We start from the raw sequence: 15263 nt of genomic DNA, 5'->3' as shown, positions 1-15263 counted from the left end.
AAAAATGAGCATTCAAAAAGTGGTGAAAAGTATTACCAAGGTCACCAAGTTACATTTTTTTCAAAGGATGACTTCACTGAAATTTCCAACTTGTTGGCAGTTAAACAGCTATCTGAACTACAGTTAGTAGGTATCCAAGAAATTCAGAACTATTCCCTATTATAGTATAGGTGGCTGGGTGCAGTGGCTCACACTTGTAATCCCAGCACTCTGGGAGGCTGAGGCAGGTGGATCACCTGAGGTCAGGAGTTCGAGACCCGCCTGACCAACATGGTGAAACCCTGTCTCTACTAAAAATATACATAGCTGGACATGGTGGTGCATGCCTGTAATCCCAGCTACTCAGGAGGCTGAGGCAGGAGAATTGCTTGAACCAGGGAGGCAGAGGTTGCAGTGAGCCGAGATCTTGATATTGCACTCCAGCCTGGGCAACAAGAGCAAAAATGCCATTTCAAACAAAAAACAACAACAACAAAAAATTAGCTAGGCATGGTGGTGCATGCCTGTAATCCCAGCTACTTGGGAGTATGATGTAAAAGCATCACTGGAACCGGGAAGGCAGAGGTTGCAGTGAGCCAGAATCATGCCATTGCACTCCAGCCTGGGTAACACAGTGAGACTCCATCTCAAAATAAATAAATAAATAAATTATAGGCAATGTTTGCTATTATTGTCAGGAGAGACTGAATGTTATCATAGACCTTGTTTGCACTAATTATCAATGCTCAGCAATGCCTGTGACCTTCAAATTTAAAAAGACAGAGAGAGAAGATAGAACAGACATAAGGGAAAAAATTAAATAATTGACTAAGGTCATTCATTAGTAAAAGATAAATCAATAGTTTTCATTTTATTATTATTTATTATATCTTTACATTTTATACACTTTTTTTCTTTTTCTTTTTTTTTTTTTTTTAAGACAGAGTCTCACTCTGTTGTCCAGGCTGGAGTGCACTGGTGCAATCTCGGTTCACTGTAACCTCTACCACCCAGGTTCAAGTAATTCTCCTGCCTTAGCCTCCTGTGTAGCTGGGACTACAGGCACATGCCATCATGCCTGGCTAATTTTCGCATTTTTAGTAGAGACAGGGTTTTACCATGTGGCCAGGCTTGTCTTGAACTCCTGACCTCAGGTGATCCACCTGCCTCAGCCTCCCAAAGTGCTGAGACTACAGGAGTGAGCCACCACGCCCAGCTGCTCTTTTCTTCCTTTTTGAGACAGAGTTTCACTCTGTTGCCCAGGCTAGGGTATGGTCGCGTGATCTCAGCTCACTGCAACCTCTGCTTCCTTGGTTCACGTGCTTCTCCTGCCCCAACCTCCCAAGTAGCTGAGACTACAGGCGTGAGCCACCACACTCACCTAATTTTTGTATTTTTAGTAGAGACGGGGTTTCACTATGTTGCCACGCTGGTCTTGAACACCTGACCTCAGGTGATCTACCCACCTCGACCTCCCAAAGTGCTGGGATTACAAAGTGCTGGGATTACATATAAAACTGAGCCACTGTGCCCAGCCTTATATGCTCTTTTGAGGGAATATTCCAAAATGAAAAATTTCTAAATAAACTATTCAAAGAACTGTGCCAGCTTCACATATTTAAAATTCCAAGTTTACTTTAAAAATGACTTCTGAACTCAAAATTATTTCTTACCACACACTGTCAACATCATGTTAAGAGTAACCAAAAATGTGCCATCTATCAACAAGATCATTCATCCACTTAACAAGAATTACATCTGTAGCTCTTGGAGAAGAAATCAGCATGTCACACCAAGGTGCGCTATTCCTCAAGTGGAAGAAATACAAGGAAAACAGTGCTTCTCCTCTAAATGCCTGAGCAGTTAATTATTATTATTTTTTTTTAGACAGAGTTTCGGTCTGTCACTCAGGCTGGAGAACAGTGGCACGATCTCGGCTCACTACAACCTCCACCTCCCGGGTTCAAGTGATTCCCTTGACTCAACCTCCCGAGTAGCTGGGACTGACTACAGGCAAGTGCCACCACGCCCAGCTAATTTTTGCATTTTTAGTAGAGACAGGCTTTCACCATCTTGGCCAGGCTGGTCTTGAACTCCTGATTTCGTGATCCACCTGCCTTGGCCTCCCAAAGTACGTAAGCCACTGCACCAGGCCCTTTTTTTTTTCTTTTGAGATTGAGTGTCGCACTGTTGCCCTGGCTGGAGTACAGTGGCCTGATCTCAGCTCACTGCAACCTTCACCTCCCAGGTTCAAGCGATTCTCCTTGTCTCAGCCTTTCAAGTAGCTGGGATTACAGGTGTCTGCCACCATGCCTGGCTAATTTATTTGTATTTTTAGTAGAGACGGGTTTCACTATGTTGGCCAGGCTGGTCTCAGACTCCTGACCTTGTGATCCATCTACCTCGGCCTCCCAAAGTGCTGAGAATACAGGTGTGAGCCACTGCACCATCCTAAGCAGTTAATTTCTATCTTTATGCTTAGCAATTCCTTCTGGATTATTTATTCCATTGACTGAAATGATCACTAATATTGATAGGAACATGGTGATCATGACACATTATTTTTAAAATGGTATCCTTTCCCCTTAAAAAATAAAGGTAGGAGAGAGAATTCTAATTTTGGTAATGACTTAATAGTTTCCATTATTCTGAGCCTCTCACAGACAACTATAAACTACCTCAAGGCATTTGAAAACAGCCATAATCGGGAAGAAAGTAGATGGGGGGTGACACTTGAAAGAAAGAAAGAACATTAGTAAGATGCTGTTTTTCATGGTTTCACACCTAAGGCAGGCCTTAGTGCTGAAAACAGCTAAAATTCCAGCAGAAACCCTACCTAATCCCAGAGAACCAGAGTTCAAATTCTTTGTATAGACTGGCCCAAATCGCCAGCTGACACCTGAATTAAGCACACCTGGAACAGATACTAAGGCGCCCAGCTAAGTCTAAAAGAATTTGGAAGAATGTCAGTTGCCACCTACCTTAGCCAAGACAGAGAACTTAACGTTTCAGTACAGCCAAGCTAACTGCCTACTGGGACAAAACAACAATAACAACAAAACTATTCAGAGGACTAAATTAGAATGCAGAGCCTCTAAATGTGTCATTAACAATGTTCAAAATTACTAGTACCAAAAAAAAGAAAAATTGGACAACAATAAAAGAGAAAAGGCACTGCAGACTGACTCCAAGATGATGCATTTAGCATGCCAAGATTTTAGAGCAGCTGTTACAACTATGCTCAAGGGCATAAATAACACTGTGCTTGTAATAAATAAACAAATAGGACATCTCTGCAAAAAAATAATAGACACTATACAAAAGAACCACACAGAAATTCTAGAATTGGGCTGGGCGCAGTGGCTCATTTGTATAATCCTAACACTTTGGGAGACGCTGGTGAGAGGACTGCTTGAGCCCAGAGCTTGAGACCAGCTTGGGCAACATGGTGAACCCCGTCTCTACAAAAAAAAAAAAAAAAAAAAAAAAAAAAAAAAAACACACACACACACAAAACTAACTGGCTGTAGGTGGTGTGCATCTGTAGTCCCAGCTGCTCAGGAGGTGAAGGTGGGAGAATCACTAGAAGCCAGGAAGCTGAGTTTGCAGTGAGCTGTGATCATGCCACTGTACTCCAACCTAGACAGTAGAGTACGACTCTGTCATCCAAAAAAAAAAAGAAAAGAAAAAGAAAAAATGCTAGAATTGAAACATATATTTGAAAAAAATTCACTCAACAGAAAATTGGAGATGACAAAGTAAAGAGTCAGTGTTTGAAGGAAGAACTGGCCTGGACAACATAGTAAGACCCCTGCCTCTATAAAAAATAAAAAATTAACCAGGACCAGAGGTGTGTGCCTATAGTCCTACCTACTCAGGAGGCTAAAGTGGGATTTCTTGGGCCCAGGAGTTTGAGGATGCAGTGAGCTAGGATCATGCCACTGCACTTTGGCCTGGGCAATGGGGTAAGACCTTGCCTTAAAAGAAAAAAAGATGAAAGAGTAATAACAATTATCCAATCCAAGCCGGGCATGGTAGCTCATACCTGTTAATTCTGGCACTTTGGGAGGCTGAGGTGGGTGGATCACCTGAGGTCATGAGTTTGGCCAGCCTGGCCAACATGGTGAAACCCCATCTCTACTGAAAATACAAAATTAGCTGGGTGTGGTGGCACACACCTATAGTCCAGCTACTCGGGGAGACTGACGTGGGAGGATCGCTTGAACCTGGCGGCAGAATTTCCACTGAGCCAGGATCATGACACTCCAGTGTGGATGACAGAGTGAGACCCTGTCTCAATTAAAAAAAAAAAAAAAGAATATTCCCAGAGGTAAAGAGGGACATAATTCATCAAGAAACTATAACAGCCATAAATGTTTATGTGCCTAAAAACAGAATTTCAAAATACATGGAATAAAACCTGAGAGAACTAAAGGCATAAATAAATACGGTTAAATATTTTAATACCCCTCTCTAAGTAACCGTTACAACTTGAACCCCACCTTACAATCAGTAAAGACAAAGAAGATCTGAACCATATTATCAGCCATTCTGACCTAAATGACATATAGAGAGCAGTATATTCAACAGCCACATTTTCTTTATAAGTGTACATGGTACATTCACTGAGAGACCATATGCCAAGCCACAAAACAAGAATACATTTAAAAGGACTGAACACCTTTAGCCATAATGAAATTAAATTAGAAATCAGTAAGATACAAGAAGAATCCCATATATTTGGAAATTAAACAACACACTTCTAAATGATCCATGATGGGTCAAGGAAGAAAGGGAAATTAGAAAATGTTTCAAAATAAATTATAAAGCTCTACTGGGAAAACAATAGATATATGAAAATCAGTGCATTAAAATAAATAGAACAAAAGTGAATAACCCCAACAATAGATGTGAGAGAAGAAAAGAAAAACTGAATGATAACTTCAGATAGAATTTTACAGAAACAGATTTTTCACCATATTCCATCTGCTTAGGCAATAACCAGTGATAATGGATTCTCAAGTCTCCAGCAGGGCCTTGCTTACTGATATACTCACTTCCCCTACTTCTCCACTGCACTGTGTTAAGAACTTGGTCATAGAATAGCAAGCATGTATCCCTATTATCTCCATGGAAACATCAACTCCAGACTTTCCTGCCTATCGCATATGCCAGCATCATTTCACTATTAGAAACAGAATGGAAAGATTTGAAACAAGAGCAAAATTATGCAATTGTTTTACCTTGCCTCCTCAATGCAAATTACTAGAGTGCCAGGAAGAAAGACGGTACAGAACAAGAATGCTTCTACTGTTAATAACAACAAAAATAATATCACAAACACTTATTGAGTATTTGATATGTGCCACACACCATCTAAGTGTCTATAAATGTTAATTTTCTTAATACACTATGAGGTAGGTTTATGATTATCCTAGTTACAGAGGGAGGCTAAGTAATTTGCCCAAGTTCACACAATTAATAAAGCAAAAACTGGGATCCATACCCATGGAATCTGGCTCTGTATACTTACCTACTGCTCTATATTTGTTCTCTAGTAGTGTTCTATGCTGGAACAGTATGTGAACTGTCTGCCCTAAGAAGTAAACACAGCCTAAATCCAATTTGAGACAGAAATAAAAAAACTTTAAGATTCTCTTTTTTCCTTTTTTATCTTATCCACACTTTACCCCTGATTTTGCATTTGTTCTACAGTCTCCATAAACCTAATTAAATAAAGCTGACATCTCTCCTACTTTGCAGCTTCAGTTGTTAAGTTGAAGTGAGAGCGTGGCATGCTCTCTGAAACTGACTTCGGATTCTTTTACCTATCTATCTAATCCCTTTTACTAGGACTCTGATACCTCCAGACTTGGTCAAAATTACCTCTAAGACCTCCCTTAACATGAATGTAATAGAAATGAACTAAGTCTATGGTATGAGAGGTGTCCATGAAAAAAGATAATAGTAAGAAATGGGACAGGCAAATAAAGGTTTAATAAGTATTCCTTAATGGGAGGTGATACTGAAATCTATTTTCTAGCCACTTATTAGGCCTTTTCACTAAAGCATTTTTTAAGAATCTGGGGCTATGCCTATACTTGGAGTGGGAAGACACAGATCACGACATCACATGATTGAGCAGAATTTAGCAGAAAATTTACCCCAAGATGTTGAGGGCTTTCACCTGAAAGTTATAATCTATTCTCCAAACCTACAGAACCTGGCAAGAGAGAAATCCTAGTCATGCAGATTTCAGAGACTTAAAGGAGGAAAACAGCTCTGTGATTGACTTATTACAGAATTAGGACAGGACAGATGTGAAGATATGTTCATACAGAGTTGCTCTAAATGTCCATGAAAGACACCAACATGGCGCAGGAGGCTGGGAGAGGGGAGACAGGGAGAAAAACAGAGTGAAAAGGTTTTCCACATCTAGTTACAAAATAACCTATGAAAAGGAAAAATTAAAAGTACATTTAAAAAGCCTTACAATTCATAAACGGTGTTGGGAAAACTGGCTAGCCATGTGCAGAAAGCAGAAACTGGATCCCTTCCTGACACCTTACACTAAAATTAACTCCAGATGGATTAAAGACTTAAACATAAGACCTAACACCATAAAAACCCTAGAAGAAAACCTAGGCAAAATCATTCAGGACATAGGCATAGCCAAGGACTTCATGACTAAAACACCAAAAGCATTGGCAACAAAAGCCAAAATAGACAAATGGGACCTAATTAAACTCCAGAGCTTCTGCACAGCAAAAGAAACAATCATCAGAGTGAATCGGCAACCAACAGAATGGGAAAAAATTTTTGCAATCTACCCATCTGACAAAGGGCTAATATCCAGAATCTACAAAGAACTAAAACAGATTTACAAAAAAAAAAAAAAAAAGTCCATTCAAAAGTGGGCAAAGGATATCAACAGACACTTTACAAAAGAAGACATTATATGAGGCCAACAAACATATGAAAAAATGCCCATCATCACTGGTCATTAGAGAAATGCAAATCAAAACTCCATTGAGATACCATCTCACGCCACTTAGAATGGCGATCATTAAAAAATCTGGAGACGGTATATTAAGGAGGGCTTGTTCCAAGATGGCTAGTTAGATCCAGCTCAGGATTGCAGCTCCGAGTGAAAGTGCAGAGGGTGAGTGGACGCTGCATTTCCAGACGGATGTTTATTGCCCACAGACCAGGAGATTTGCAGATGGAGGAGCCCCACGGATCGCCAGTGCGGCTGTTTTGGCCGGAGCAGCTGTTTTGCCTGCACCCCACCACAGCCGCTCCAGGTGCAGAGTAAATGGGACTGTGTTCCCACTTAGTCAGCAAGGGGAGCTGAAACAGGGAGCCAGGCCAGGAGATTCCCAGGCAAAAAAAGCGCCACGAATCTCAGAGCCGTGGTTTCAGCGGCACAGTGGGTCGCCGCACGGGAAATCACACAGATCCCGGCGACTATTCAACAGGCGACCAGGTTACCTGGTAGAAAGCCGACAATTCAACGAGAAAATAAAACGCTCTGAGGCAGGGAGCCAGGAGATCAGGCCCAGCTGGTCCCACCCCCACAAAAACAAAAAAACAGCAATTGGAAACACTCTGTGTTGAGAGTTTCGGGACAGTCCAGCTCTGTGGGGGAGGGGCGTCCGCCATTACTGAGGCGGCTTGCCGTTGCTGCGGCAACCCGCCATTACAGAGAAAGCCCGTGATTACAGAGGTGGGCCAACATTGCGGAAGCAGCTCTAACCACACCCATATAAACAGGACTGCAGGGAAGTTCACACGGCAGCTGGGCGGAGCCCACAGCAGCTCAGCGAAGCCTCTGCAGGCTGAGAGTGACTAGGCTGCCTCCCTGTGGGCAGGGCAGCCCCAAGAAAAAAAAAGGCAGCAGTACAGTGGAAACCCATAAAGCTCTAACTCCCTGGGACAGAACACCTGGGAAAAAAAAAGGGGGGCGTTTATGAGTTCTGCTGCTGCAGACTTAAATTTACCAGCCCAGCAGCTCTGAATGAACAACGGGGCTCACAGCTCAGCACCTGAGCTAATATAAAGGACTGTTTCCTCAAGCAGCTCCCGACCCCCATATATCCAAAGAGTCACCTCATAAAGGAGAGCTCAGACTGACATTTGGCAGGTATCCTTCTGAGACAAAGCAGAAGAAGAAACTGGTAGCAACCTTTACTATTTGGTAGCTGCTGCAAGTGATCCCCAGACAAGCAGGGCCTGGAGTGGACCTCAGCAATCCTACAGCAGAGAGGCCAGACAGTTAAAAGGAAAACTAAGAAACAGAAATAACTTCATCAACAACAAACAGAATGTCCACTCAGAGACCCAATCAGAAAGTCAACAACTACAAAGCCGACAGGTGGATAAATCCACAAAGATGGGAAGAAACCAGTGCAAAAAGGATGAAAACACCCGAAACCAGAACACCTCTCCTCCTACAAGGGATCACAACTCCTCACCAGCAAGGGAACAAGACTGGATGGAGAATGAAATGACAGAATCAGCCTTCAGAAAGTGGGTAATAAGATACATCCGTGAGCTAAAAGAACATGTTCTAACCCAATGCAAAGAAACTAAGAACCTTGAAAAAAGATTTGATGAAATGCTAACGAGAATGGACAACTTAGAGAGGAATATAAGTGAATTGATGGAGCTGAAAAACACAACATGAGAACTTCACAAAGCATGCACAAGTTTCAACAGCCGAATTGACCAAGCAGAAGAAAGGATATCAGAGGTCGAAGATCAACTCAATGAAATAAAATGAGAAGGCAAGATTAGAGAAAACAGGGTAAAAAGGAATGAACAAAGTCAACAAGAAATATGGGACTATGTGAAAAGACCTAATCTACGCTTGATAGGTGTACCTCAATGTGACGAAGAGAATGAATCGAAGCTGGAAAATACTCTTCAGGATGTTATCCAGGAAAACTTCCCCAACTAGCAAGGCAGGCCAATAGTCAAATCCAGGAAATACAGAGAACACCACAAAGATATTCCTCAAGAAGAGCAACCCAAAGGCACATATTCACCAGGGTTGAAATGAAGGAGAAAATGCTAAGGGCAGCCAGAGAGAAAGGTCGGGTTACCCACAAAGGGAAGCCCATCAGACTCACAGCAGATCTCTGAGCAGAAACCCTACAAGCCAGAAGAGAGTGGGGGCCGATATTCAACATCCTTAAAGAAAAGAACTTTAAACCCAGAATTTCATATCCAGCCAAACTAAGCTTCATAAGTGAAGGAAAAATAAAATCCTTTGTGAACAAGCAAGTACTCAGAGATTTCATCACCACCAGACCAGCTTTACAAGAGCTCCTGAAAGAGGCACTACACATAGAAAAGAACAACCAGTACCAGCCACTCCAAAAACACATGAAATGGTAAAGAGCATCAACACAATGAAGAATCTGCATCAACCAATGGGCAAAACAGCCGGCTAGCATCAAAATGGCAGGATCAAATTCACACATAACAATAATAAGCCTAAACGTAAATAAACTAAATGCCCCAATCAAAAGACACAGACTGGCAAATTGAATAAAAAGCCAAAACCTATCAGTGTGCTGTATCCAGGAAACCCACCTCACATGCAAGGATACACAAAGGCTCAAAATAAAGGGATGGAGGAAGATTTACCGAGCAAATGGAGAGCAAAAAAAAAGGAGTTGCAATTCTTAGACTTTAAAGCAACAAAGATCAAAAGAGACAAAGAAGGACATTACATAATGGTAAAAGGATCAATGCAACAATAAGAGCTAACGATCCTAAATATATATGAACCTAAAACAGGAGCACCCAGATACATAAGGCAAGTTCTTAAAGACTTGCAAAGAGACTTAGACTCCCACACAATAATAGTGGGAGACTTCAACACACCATTGTCAATATTAGACAGCTCAATGAGACAGAAAATTAACAAGGATATCCAGGACTTGAACTCAGACCTGAACCAAGCAAATCTAATACACATTTACAGAACTCTTCACCCCAAATCCACAGAATATACATTCTTCTCAGCACCACATCACACCTACTCTAAAATTCACCACATAATTGGAAGTAAATCACTCCTCAGCAAATGTAAAAGAACGGAAACCATAACAAACAGTCTCTCAGACCACAGTGCAATCAAGTTAGAACTCAGAATTCAGAAACCAACCCAGAACCGCACAGTTTCATGGAAACTGAACAACTTTCTCTTGAATGTTGACTGGATAAACAATGAAATGAAGGCAGAAATAAAGATGTTCTTCGAAATCAACGAGAACGAAGACACCACATACCAGAATCTCTGGGACACATTTAAAGCAGTCTCTAGAGGAAAATATATAGCAATAAGTGCCCACATGAGAAGAAAGGAGAGATCTAAAACTGACACCCTATCATCAAAATTGAAAGAGCTAGAGGAGCAAGATCAAAAAAACTCAAAACCTAGCAGAAGACAAGAAATAACTAAGATCAGAGCAGAACTGAAGGAGATAGAGACATGAAAAACCCTTCAAAAAATCAATAAATCCAGGAGCTGGTTTTTTGAAAAGATCAACAAAATAGACAGACCACTAGCCAGATTAATAAAAAAGAAAAGAGAGAATAACCAAATAGATGCAATAAAAAATGATAAAGGGGATATCACCACAGATTCCACAGAAATTCAAACCATCATCAGAGATTATTACAAACAACTCTATGCACATAAACTAGAAAACCTGGAAGAAATGGATAAATTCCTGGACACTTGCCTCCTCCCAAGCCTAAACCAGGAAGAAGTTGAAACCCTAAATAGACCAATAACAAGGTCTGAAGTCGAGGCAGCAATTAAGAGCCTACCACCCAAAAAAAGCCCAGGTCCAGATGGGTTCACAGCTGAATTATACCAGACATACAAAGAGAAACTGGTACCATTCCTTCTGAAACTATTCCAAATAATCCAAAAGGAGGGAATCCTTCCCAAATCATTTAATGAGACCAACATCATCCTAATACCAAAACCTGGCAGAGACTCAACAAGAAATGAAAACTACAGGCCAATATCCATGATGAACATAGATGCAAAAATCTTCAATAAAATACTGGCAAGCTGATTACAACAACACATCAAAAAGCTTATCCACCATGATCAAGTAGGATTCATCCCGGGGATGCAAGGCTGGTTCAATATACGCAGGTCTATAAATGTAATTCACCACATAAACAGAACCAAAGACAAAAACCACAGGATTATCTCAATTGATGCAGAGAAGGCCTTCGACAAAATTCAACAGCCCTTTATGCTAAAAATCCTCAATAAACTAGGTATCAACGGAACGTATCTCAAAATAATAAAAGCTATTTATGACAAACCGACAGCCAATATCATACTGAATGGGCAAAAACTGGAAGCATTCCCTTTGAAATCTGGCACTAGACAAGGATGCCCTCTCTCACCACTCCTATTCAATATAGTACTGGAAGTTCTAGCCAGAGCAATCAGGCAAGAAAAAGAAATAAAGGGTATTCAATTATGAAAAGAGGAAGTCAGATTGTCTCTATTTGCAGACGACATGATTGTATATCTAGAAGACCCCATCATCTCAGCCCAAAATCTCCTGAAACTGATAAGCAACTTCGGCAAAGTCTCAGGATACAAAATCAATGTGCAAAAATCACAAGCATTCCTATACACCAATTACAGACTTAAAGAGAGCCAAATCAAGAACGAACTGCCATTCACAATTGCTACAAAGAGAATAAAATACCTAGGAATACAACTAACAAGGAATGTAAAGGACCTCTTCAAGGAGAACTACAAACCACTGCTCAACGAAATAAGAGAGGACACAAACAGATGGAGAAACATTCCACGTTCGTGGTTAGGAAGAATCAATATCTTCAAAATGACCATACTGCCCAAAGTAATTTACAGATTTAATGCTATCCCCCTCAAGCTACCAATGACCTTCTTCACAGAACTGGAAAAAACCACCTTAAACTTCATATGGAACCAAAAGCGAGCCCGCATAGCCAAGTCAATTCTAAGCAAAAAGAACAAAGCGGGAGGCATCACACTACCAGACATCAAACTCTACTACAAGGCTACAGTAATCAAAACAGCATGGTACTGGTACCAAAACAGAGATATAGACCAATGGAACAGAACAGAGGCATCAGAGGCAACACAACAAATCTACAACCATCCGATCTTTGACAAACCTGATAGAGGCAGGCAATGGGGAAAGGATTCCCTGTTCAATAAGTGGTGTTGGGAAAACTGGCTAGCCATATGCAGAAAGCAGAAACTGGACCCCTTCCTGACACCTTACACTAAAATTAACTCCAGATGGATTAAAGACTTAATCATAAGACCTAACACCATAAAAACCCTAGAAGAAAACCTAGGCAAAACCATTCAGGACATAGGTGTAGGCAAGGACTTCATGACCAAAACACCAAAAGCATTGGCAACAAAAGCCAAAATAGACAAATGGGACCTAATCAAACTCCACAGCTTCTGCACGGCAAAAGAAACAGTCAATAGAGTGAATCGGCAACCAACAGAATGGGAAAAAATTTTTGCAGCCTACCCATCTGACAAAGGGCTGATATCCAGAATTTACAATGAGCTAAAACAGATTTACAAGAAAAAAACAAATAAGCCCATTCAAAACTGGGCGAAGGATATGAACAGACACTTTACAAAAGAAGACATACATGAGGCCAACAAGCATATGAAAAAATACTCATCATCACTGGTCATTAGAGAAATGCAAATCAAAACTACATTGAGATACCATCTCACGCCAGTTAGAACGGCGATCATTAAAAAATCCGGAGACAACAGATGCTGGAGAGGATGTGGAGAAATAGGAACACTTTCACACTGTTGGTGGGAGTGTAAATTAGTTCAACCATTGTGGAAGACAGTGTGGCGATTCCTCAAGGACCTACAAATAGAAATTCCATTTGACCCAGCAATCCCATTACTGGGTATATATCCAAAGGATTATAAATCGTTCTACTATAAGGACACATGCACACCAATGTTCATTGCAGCACAGTTTACAATAGCAAAGACCTGGAACCAACCCAAATGCCCATCGATGATAGACTGGACAGGAAAAATGTGGCACAAAGGACGCGAACTCATTGTATATACACCATGGAATATTATGCAGCCATCAAAAACGATGAGTTCGCGTCCTTTGTAGGGACATGGATGAACCTGGAAACCATCATTCTCAGCAAACTGACACAAGAACACAAAATCAAACATCTCATGTTCTCACTCATAGACGGGTGTTGAACAATGGGAACACACGGACACAGGGAGGGGAGCACTATACACTGGGGTCTGTTGGGGGGTGTGGGGGAGGACAGCAGGGGGTGAGGAGTTGGAGAGGGATAGCATGGGGAGAAATGCCACATATAGGTGAAGGGGAGGAAGGCAGCAAATCACACTGCCAAGTATGCACCTATGCAACAATCTTGCATGTTTTTCACATGTACCCCAAAACCTAAAATGCAATTAAAAAAAAAAAAGAAAAAAAAAAAAAGGTGTATATTAAGATGAAGTCATATTAGATTAGGGTGGGCCTTAAATGAGATTACATTAAAGGATGAGGAGAGGGCACACAGGGAGAAACTCATTTGAGGATTGCTGGCAACCACTAGAAGCTAGAATAGGCAAGGAAGAATTCTGCCATAAAGTGTTTCAGACAGAGCATGGCCCTGCTGACATTTTGATTTTGAACTTCTTATTTCCATACATGTGAGAGAATAAATTTCTGTTTTTATATTAAAAAAAAAAAAATCTGGAGACAACAGATGCTGGAGAGGATGTGGAGAAATAGGAACACTTTTACACTGTTGGTGGGAGTGTAAATTAGTTCAACCATTGTGGAAGACAGTGTGGCGATTCCTCAAGGACCTACAAATAGAAATTCCATTTGACCCAGCAATCCCATTACTGGGTATATATCCAAAGGATTATAAATCGTTCTATTATAAGGACACATGCACACAAATGTTCATTGCAGCACTGTTTACAATAGCAAAGACTTGGAACCAACCCAAATGCCCATCGATGATAGACTGGACAGGGACAATGTGACACATATACACCATGGAATACTATGCAGCCATCAAAATCGATGAGTTCGTGTCCTTTGTAGGGACATGGATGAACCTGGAAACCATCATTCTCAGCAAACTGACATGAGAACAGAAAATCAAACACCGCATGTTCTCACTCATAGGCAAGTGTTGAACAATGAGAACACATGGACACAGGGAGGGGAGCATCACACACTGGGGTCTGTGGTGGGGAACTAGGGGAGGGAGAGTGGGTGGTGGGGAATTGGGGAGGGATAACATAGGGAGAAATGCCAGATATAGGTGATGGGGAGGAAGGCAGCAAACCACATTGCCATGTATGTACCTATGCAACAATCTTGCATGTTCTTCACATGTACCCCAAAACCTACAATGCAATAAAAAATATATATACAATAATAATAACAATTAAGAAAAAAAGAAAGCCTTAGAATTTGAAAGGACCTCAGACCAGAGGTTATTTATTAACAGGGATCTCATTACATTGAAAGACGGCTCATTCTATCATGGCATAAAAGTAAATATCTAAATAATGAATCATTTTCTCAATGACTTCCTTTATAAGCTGAGAGTTATTTTCTTTTTTTGAGACAGAGTCTCACTCTGTCACCCAGGCTAAAGTGAAGTGGCAAGATCTCAGTTCATTGCAACCTCTGCCACCCAGGCTCAAGTGATTCTCCTGCCTCAGCTTTCTGAGTAGCTGGGATTACAGGTGTCCGCCACCTTGCCTGGCTCATTTTGTTTTACTGTATTTTTAGTAGAGACGGTATTTCACCATGTTGGCCAGGTTGGTCTCAAACTCCTGATTTCAAGTGATCTGCCCACCTCAGCCTCCCAAAGTGCTGGGATTACAGGCATGAGCCACCATGTCCAGCCATATTCCAATTTGTCCAACATGGTAATACCCCATCTCTACTAAAAATACAAAAACTAGCCAAGCATGGTGGTACATCCTTATAATCCCAGCTAATCGAGAGGCTGAGGCCCAAGAATCATTTGAACCTGGAAGGTGGAGGCTGCAGTTAGCCGAGATCACGCCACTGTACTCTAGCCTGGGTGACACAGTAAGACTCCATCTTAAAAAATAAAAAAAAAATTTAAATAAAAACTTTATTTATTTATTTATTTATATTTTTTAAAGATAGGGTTTCACCATATTGGTCAGGCTGGTCTTGAACTCC

General features: G+C 41.1%; 1 protein-coding gene across 1 annotated transcript in view; it reads right to left on the bottom strand.

Moving 5' to 3' along the window:
• USP8 (ubiquitin specific peptidase 8) overlaps positions 1 to 15263 on the bottom strand; it is an 84169-nt gene that overhangs the window by 41672 nt on the left and 27234 nt on the right. The window lies entirely within an intron of this gene.

This window comes from Aotus nancymaae, unplaced genomic scaffold, assembly GCF_030222135.1.
Source record: "Aotus nancymaae isolate 86718 unplaced genomic scaffold, 86718_ANA_hifiasm-v0.15.2.pri h1tg000062l, whole genome shotgun sequence".
Classification (NCBI taxonomy): domain Eukaryota; kingdom Metazoa; phylum Chordata; class Mammalia; order Primates; family Aotidae; genus Aotus; species Aotus nancymaae.
The sequence above is the reverse complement of the archived record's forward strand: the minus strand, read 5'-3'. Positions and strand labels throughout refer to the sequence as shown.